Below are 7761 nucleotides of genomic sequence, written 5' to 3'. Positions count from 1 at the left end.
CCATCACTAAACTACGTTCGCGGACAGAAACTTCTCACTTGTACACTTAATTACTCTAATTATGATCTCACCTAATCCATTCGACTGGATAGCACATTACAACACATACATCCACTCCACTTAGTCAACGTGGCCAGTGGGGACATGGACTGGTTCGCTACCCAAGGGTCACGGGTTCGAATGAGATTTATGAAATATTTTCTTTACTCACTTTACAAAGTTAAGTCAGTTGAGACATGCGCCGTCCTTTAATTCAAATTAAGGTCCTCTTTCTATCAATTTCATTGCAGACATTGACGCATGACGCCACTCGGAGTTTCGCTAGAATCCGGGTTTCCCGCTTAACGAGACACATATTAACGCTGTCAATTAACACAGCCATCTCGCAAATCGGACATCAGGCTCCGCTGCGAGCAGACACGTTTTTGTCGCGCAAGGTTGCGCTAGCTATGGGTGAGCGGCGGGGAAGGTTAAAGCGAGGGCGCAGATACTGAATGCTTTGTGGACAGGCCACAATTTTTTCACTATAATTTTTTTCGACAAAACTATCGATTAGCGCCCGACTCTATGCGCAACAAGATATGACTGAATGAACCAAATGCAGTGCAAAATGATTAAAGATCTCAGCTTAATTACCAAGGCTAAGAAGAAAGCGGTGAAACGAAATACGCCGTACTTGATGCCGCTTGTTATTTATTTTGATTAATTGGAGACTTACCCATTTACATGCAGTTGCGTCGCTATCACATGCTTGCAATAAGCGAACAGTCTAGCTTTACAAGGGCACCTGTCCTGTAAAACGAAACTGCGCAACTCAGCATTGCTTCTGCTGTGGTTCCTTCTGACTGCTAGCGATATATCAAATGGTTTATGCTTTATTCACCTTTATGTCCAGTTCCACTTGAATTTCATGCGGTGGTCCTTTCACGTTATTCGTGTCCAGACACAAACTGACTGCTTGCACATCTTGGTCTGAATATCGGCGGCGGCCGCAGCACATAGGGTGCCCGGCGTCCAGGACTGCTTCGCCATAGTTTAGACAGCGCTTGCGATCCCGGACGTAAGAAAACACAGACGCTATGGAAAGAATTTCCGGAGGTGCCACACCGTCAAGACACACGTGAGCTTGGCCGTGTTTGCAGCGAGTGAACACGTTGTTAGCCGCAAAACATCGCAGCTGCGCTGGCTGTGCTATGCAGCGATCATCATGCTGTCGGCCATGTTGACCGAACGGTGGCGCCCCTTATAGGCCGTGAAAAGCGCGAATAGAACACGGAGCTACTTTGAGAAAAGCAACGACAGACAACGGGAAAATAGAGGTGGCCACGGATCGAGCAAGCGGCTAAGAAAACCAAACAAAACAAACTCTAAAAGCCGGTGCACTGTAGCTCAAAATCAATGAGTACCCTTATAAAAATTTCTATAGACAGTCCATAGACTGTCTATAGACTTTAGTCTATCAAGTCTATAGACTGTCTATAGACAAATCCTTTAGACTGGTCTATAGACAGTCTATAGATTTATGGCCATACACTTTTAGTAGACTTTTGTCTATAGACAGTCTATAGACAAATGTCTACTGAAAGTCTATGGGTCTATAGGAAGTCTATAGACACAGGTCTATAGACAGTCTATAGACGATCTATAGACTTATGGTCATACATTTACTATAGAGGTGTCTATAGACCGTCTATCGACACTTGTCTATAGACGGACTATAGACGACCTATAGACTTATGGCCATAGACTTCCTGTAGATTACCGTCTATAGACAGTCTACAGACAAAAGTCTACTGGTCCAGTAGACATATGTCTACAGATTGTCTATAGACATTCCATAGGTGTGTGGCCTGGCAGTCTATAGACAGTCTATAGACCTCTGTCTACTAAACTGTTAGTAGACCATTATCTATAGACTGCATATAGACTGTCTACAATCATTGAAAAAGGTCACCAGACAGAGTTCACACATGAAACAATCAATATACTTACAAATTTAGTTTATTTCCAAGCTATCCAGGCTGGGAATATGCAATACATGCACCATAAGAATGCACCACAGTTACATAAAAGTTGAAAGTAACAGTCCGGCTAGTTTCCTCAGAAGCATTCTTGTGGCCTGTTGTCTGCAGTAAATCGTCCGGGCACGTTTACCTGTACAGCACAAAGGAAAAAAATAATATAAGAGGAACTGAAAAAAAAAATTCCCATTCCATCTCTACACATGTGCTTTACAATGCAAGGCTATCCTGGCTATGCCATTCTAGAAAGGCAATCTTGATCTTTTGGTTTGGTTTTATGGGGTTCAAAAACCCAAGGCGACACAGGCTACGAGACGCTGAAGTGAAAGGCTGGGGAATAATTTCGGCCACCTGTGCAGAGTACACAGGCCTTTAGCATTTTGCCTCTATTAAAATGCGACCGCCTACGCCGGAATCGAACCTGCATCTTTCAGGTCGCCATACGAACATTATAGCCACTGAGCTATCACGCCGGCTCAATCATATCAGTAAATACACGAAAGATTATATGCGTCGTCATAAAACATTGTAAGAAAGAACCCTAATCCCTGGAGCACTCTACTCTGAATCCAGTACTGATACTGATTTCTGTATGGCAATACTGTTACAGCCAATACTGACCTCTTTATGGCAATCCTTTTACTTTATTTGTAACAGAAGACTTCGAACAATTGTGCCACATATCTGCATTGACTCGCAAGGAGCTGTTAAGAATGCCACCTCCATAAAATACAGATTCAGTGCACCTCACACACGGATCCAAAAAGGAGAATATTGCAGCATTTATTCTTATAACCGCTATAGAAGAAGCGCTTCAAAATACCCTGCGTGAAGCCTGGTACACCCGGCCAAATTTTTAACTGGCTCGGGTGTTGCATCGCTAAATGCACCTTGCAAAAAAGGTGCCTTTCGGCTACACTGCTGGCATATTCATGCTGTAATTTAACGAGTGAAATGTCATTTCGTGCTTCCTTTTTGTTCATATAATGTTTGAGTGCAGTACTTACGTGTTTAGATCAACGTTATCAGAAACATTCGTCTGCCACTACGAACAGCTGAAATAAGCGGCATACGCAGAAATGGATCTAGTCCATATGGCCTCATTATCTGGGTAAAGTACCACTCCTTTCATGGCGGACAAGTTGTTTAGCCAGATTAGTGCAAATGCGCCACCAGAACCATTGCTTCGTATTCCGCTTGTTTCGGCTCTTCGTACAGCGGGAGACGATGAATATTTCTGATAACTTTGATCTAAACATGCACGTACTCCACTCAAACATTATATTAACAAAAATAAACTATGAAATGCCATCTCACGCGTCAAATTACAACATGAATATGCCAGCAGTGTAGCCAAAAGGCACCTTTTTACAAGGTGCATTTAGCGATGCAACACCTGAGCCAGTTAAAGATTTGGCCGAGTGTACGTAAGCTGATACTCAAACGGGCACAAGCTATACAAAACCAGCAGGCAGAAGCAACCAGTTCACCACAGATTTTCGCCTATAACTTGAAGCACAAAGACGGAACAGCATACTCATACATCTGCGCGCGCTCTTAGAAACAAGCGGGTTGCAGCGCTTCCATGCCGCGCTCATTATTCAGAATACTAATACAGCACATAGAGGCTGCAGCTGCGCCGTTTCAAAAGCAGTCGTGAGGTTGAGACAGCAAATTACTGTCACGATAAAATACCGTCTGAAATTTACTTAGTTTTTCCTTCAAGTGCAGCCCCAACAGCGCAGTAAAGAGGTGTGTTTATTGCATGGAGGTAGCCTAACCCAACGCTGCTAGAAAAATCAGCGAAAGCATTGAACGTGCTCAAAGTAGGAAGTATTTCAATGAAACAATTACAGTCGCAGCTATAATAACACGAGAGCTTAATTTAATTTTAGGCGCAAATAATCGGCGAGTCACATCGCCGCTTTCATAACGTAGAAGTCTTAAATCAAAAACACATGCTTTGCCTCTAGCGCAAATGGTATTCGAGAAATCTGTGCACGTGTGAGCGGGATCCATGAACGAACCACTCGGAACGAAATGTAAGCCACCTCTTGTCGAGCCGACCTTTACCCAGCTTTCAAAATGAAGTGCCCGCAAGCCAACGGCGGCGGCCAACGGCTCTGATGACAGACACGGACGAATCCATACGTGTGCAACGAAGGGGAGATGGGATGGAGCTCGTGGGTTCTTCGCGGTGTTTGAGCACGCCGGCCATTCGCGCCGGCAACGAATTTTATTCACCCATCACACTACAAGGATTCCTCCAGCGCCGCTTGAGTACAACTTTGACAAACGTCTCGCGCTTCAGTCTATAGCGTTACAAGACAACTTTGCTGAAACGTCGGCGTCCACGACGCGCACCGAGCGAGCGTCCATACGTAGCAAGCAATGCACACCTCCAAAAGAACAGCACTCCATGGTCCAGACAGGCGATAACACAAAGATAAGGAAATAAATGTAATCCACCACTGAACGAGACTGTATGTAAGTACGTTTTCGGAAGTGCAAAGTAAATAGAGCTCACACGGCGCTAACACACAGTTCCATTTCGGCCGTCATTCACAGGCTAAACGACATTTCTGGCCGCGCATCTACCTTGAAACACGAAAAATCTAGTAGACAGCTCGCGAGGAGCGGCTTATCATCAAGGGCATCGCACAGACTGCCTTTCCGCGCGTTAGTAAAGACAGCGGCACAGAGATAAGCGGCATTAGTCGAGAGCCCGATGGCTTCCGCCTTAGAAACGAAGATAGGACGTTTGTAACTGCGCACATAATCTGTTCTGCACACACAGCTCTGCTTAGAGTGGTTTAGGAGACCAAATGAATAAAATATAAACGTGTAGACTTACCGTAAGGGGACGATGAAGCTGGATTTTGAAGAAAACGTAATCCGCGAAAAACACGCCACCGCCATTGATGCAGCCACGCACAGGGTTGTTTGCAGCCCGAAAGATTTTCCGCCGTCTCGCGGTAAAATGGGTAAAACGTGAAACAGAAACCCATTTCACGGTCGTATCTTTATCGCTCGCACTCTTCCCGTGTGCAGCTTGATCTGATATCCAAGACCACAGAAGGCAATGGGTTTATAAGCTTAAATTCTTCGCTTACCCCCTAAAAAGTTTATTGTTTTCGTGAAAACACAACCGAAATCTAACTTCTTGTCGATATACGCGCCGCATCTCCCACCGAATAGTATGTGGTACAATTCTCAAATAATAATTATAAGGTTACATAGCATAACGTCTTTTTTGCGTGTGTTCGTGTTTAGAAAACTGATATGCGCCACATCAGCGTGTCATCGGCTCCGAAGCAACAGGTGCAAGGGTAGGAACGAAAAAATACTGGCTTTGTGAGTGTTGCGTCGCAGCACTTATTCACGTGAATAGAAACTGCAAAGGTAGAAATGGCAGATGTTAATCGCAGAAAGGACCAGGCTCTTTGAGATTAATCTAAGATGTTTCTAAGGCATGGGCGCTTCCTTGAATTCTCACACCCGTATTTCCCCCTTTATTTTCAGGACGTTATAAAGAGAAATGTAGATCCGTTGATAAAATGTTTCTGATTTCAGCACGTTGGACAGTAACGATTGAAAGATGGAATGGAATTTTGTCGAGCGATTCCTTTAAGGGACAGCGTATTCGTTCGATGTAGTACAGTTTGCGGGCGCCCTTACTTCAAGAACGGCTGCTTTTCCTCGGCTTACTTGTTAGCATTAAATATTTAATTGTATTGACAATATACGTCACGGTATAACGAAAAGGAGCTTGTCAAGGCTCCTGACAACAATATACAGGAGGGTGTTGTGATGGCCTTACGCAATACATTTTAATTTCCGTAATAGCGAAGGAGGTGGGGGAATCCCGACATAGTTGCGGTCACTAGATGCAGGTCCCCTCAACATACAGTGCAAATTGACATTGTTCTGGACTTAGTCGAAGGTCAGTGTATCGAACATTGTTAGATAAAATTACGATTGTTATAGACTGGTCTGTAGGCAGTAGACTATCTATAGTGTACAGTCTATAGACGAAAGCAAATTGAGGTAGTTGTAGACTGTAGTCTGTAGAGAGTCTATAGACCGGCTATAGACGAAAGGAAATTGAAGCAGCTATAGACCGTAGTCTATAGAGAGTCTATAGACCGTCTATAGACGAAATGAAATTGAAGCAGCTACAGACCGTAGTCTATAGAGAGTCTATAGACCGTCTATAGACGAAAGTAAATTGTGACAGCTATAGACCTTAGTCTATAGACCGTCTATAGACGAAAGGAAATTGAAGCAGTTATAGACTTAAGTCTATAGACAGTCTATAGACGAAAGGAAATTGAGGCAGCTATAGACCTTAGTCTATAGCGAGTCTATAGACCGGCTATAGACGAAAGGAAATTGAAGCAGTTATAGACTTTAGTCTATAGACAGTCTATAGACAAAAGGAAATTGAGGCAGCTATAGACCCTAGGCTATAGCGAGTCTATAGACCGTCTATAGACAAAAGGAAATAGAGGTAGTTATAGACTTCAGTCTATAGAGAGTCTATAGACCGTCTATAGACAAAATGAAATTGAGTCAGCTATAGACTTTAGTCTATAAAGTGTCTATAGACAGTCTATAGCGGAAAGGAAATTGAGGCAGCTATAGACCTTAGTCTATAGAGAGTCTATAGAGAGTCTATAGACGAAAGGAAATTCAGGCAGCTATCCCAATGGGCATTGGAAGTCCCATGGATGTCCTGCGGATGTTTAGGATGTCTGCAGGACGTCCATGGGAGGTTCAGTGCCCATCGGGTATAGACCTTAGTCTATAGAGGGTCTATAGACAGTCTATAGACGAAAGGAAATTGAGGCGGCTATAGACCTTAGTCTATAGAGGGTCTATAGACAGTCTATAGACGAAAGGAAATTGAGGCGGCTATAGACCTTAGTCTATAGAGAGTCTATAGACCGTCTATAGACAAAAGGAAATTGAAGCAGCTATAGACTTTAGTCCATAGATTTTCTATAGACTGTCTATAGACAAAAGGAAAAGTCTATAGGATGGCTATAGAGTCTATAAAAAGTCTATAGAAAGTCTATAGACCATTTTTATAAGGGTAATTCGCATTCAAACTGGGAATATGGAACGAATACAGTAAAAAAAAAAGCAGTGCATGTACCCACACTCTAAGCAGAAAGGAGTCCAGATGTCCTTCAGCGCACTTCCTTTTTTGAAAAGGGAGTGCGCTAAAGGACAGCCTACTCCATTTTTACTCCCGTATAAGCGAAATCGTGTTTAGAGTGCAGAGTGTAAGGCCCGTAGGCAGGCCAAGTATCCTCCGTCTGGCCACGTATCTGCAGCCATATCACCTGCTTTTAAATAGTCATCGCGACTGGTATCCTACCGAATAGCAAACTCGTTAACAAGGGGAATGAAATAAATCATCAATTCATCAGCCAAGGAAGCCCTTTTCGCTCATGAACTCCAACACGCGCAAACAGCATGCCAGCAAAACACCGCTAAGCTCAAAGGAAAGTCATCACAGTGAGAGAGGGAGACGGCAGTTCAGACTTGGCCACTGAACAGTGGATCGCATCATAGCAGACACCTGCACCGCGATATATGAAAGCTTTAAAGGGGCCCAGAAACACAATCTTAGTTGACTGTTTTGCCTGTTGATCGCATACAGTGAGTTACGATGGTGCTATTAGCGTCGCTAAAACAGCGTATGTTCCGTTTTTAATATTTTAATGTCCTCTCA

General features: G+C 43.6%; 1 long non-coding RNA gene across 1 annotated transcript; it reads right to left on the bottom strand.

Moving 5' to 3' along the window:
• Nucleotides 1-1983: 1983 nt before the first annotated feature.
• On the bottom strand, nt 1984-4964 carry LOC149358116 (uncharacterized). The gene is made up of 2 exons (XR_016289942.1): nt 4876-4964; nt 1984-2154 (listed from the first exon to the last, which is right to left on the bottom strand). It is a non-coding gene; the product is annotated as an uncharacterized LOC149358116 (long non-coding RNA).
• Between the last annotated feature and the right edge of the window lie 2797 nt (nt 4965-7761).

This window comes from Amblyomma mixtum, chromosome 3 (assembly GCF_055824585.1).
Source record: "Amblyomma mixtum isolate Tamu chromosome 3, ASM5582458v1, whole genome shotgun sequence".
Classification (NCBI taxonomy): Eukaryota; Metazoa; Arthropoda; class Arachnida; order Ixodida; family Ixodidae; genus Amblyomma; species Amblyomma mixtum.
Note: the sequence above shows the minus strand (reverse complement) of the source record. Positions and strands in the feature narration are given on the sequence as shown.